Genomic DNA, 723 nt, shown 5'->3' on the forward strand with positions numbered 1-723 from the left:
GGGTGGGGTGGGGGGGGGCAGGAGGGACCGCGCATGCGCTGTGGCTGGCGGGTAGGTCTTTTCAACCCAAGTGTTACTTCTCGGACCGGGGTGGGGTGGGGTGGGAGTGGCCTCACGGCCACCCTTCAGACAGCTGCCTTGACACCTTGCAGAAGCTGAGCGGGGCGGTGGTGGCCGAGTCCTTTCAGGGAAGAGGGAGGAATGTGGGTGCCTCCCGTCGGAGCCCCTCCCGGCCAGCAGGGGAGAGGTCTGCAGGAGCCCGTTCGGGGTGGGGGACGGGCCCTCCTCGCTCCCTGCTGGGAGACCAGCCACGGGAAGGGGGAGGGAGGCGGCACCTCTTTCGCCTCCGCATGTGCAGGAAGAGGGAGCGTGTGGGGGGGGGGAGCCCGCTGGTCCTGGCGAGAACGGGGCAGGGGTGCTCTGGGGAAGGGGGCCTTGGGCCACTCTGGAAGAGGATGCTCTCCCCCTGCTGGGGGGGGGGGCTGTTCCTTGTCCTGCCACCTTGAAGCCCACTTCCCTGTGGCTCTCTTGGAAAGCCCCCAGAGGCAGGGAATGTGGTTTTCTTGGCAAGGTGGGCTGAAGACGCCAGCCGTGTTAAAGCCGTGGCCTTCTTGCCTTCTTGCCGTGAAGCGGGGCAGAGGCTGCCGGGGTAGACAAGAGGGGTTGGAGGCCTCCTCCTCCCCCCCTCTCTTCTCCCTCCCCCCACCAGACCATCTTGCCTAG

Source organism: Gekko japonicus, unplaced genomic scaffold (genome assembly GCF_001447785.1).
Source record: "Gekko japonicus isolate JY-2015 unplaced genomic scaffold, Gekko_japonicus_V1.1 scaffold358, whole genome shotgun sequence".
NCBI classification, from domain to species: Eukaryota; Metazoa; Chordata; class Lepidosauria; order Squamata; family Gekkonidae; genus Gekko; species Gekko japonicus.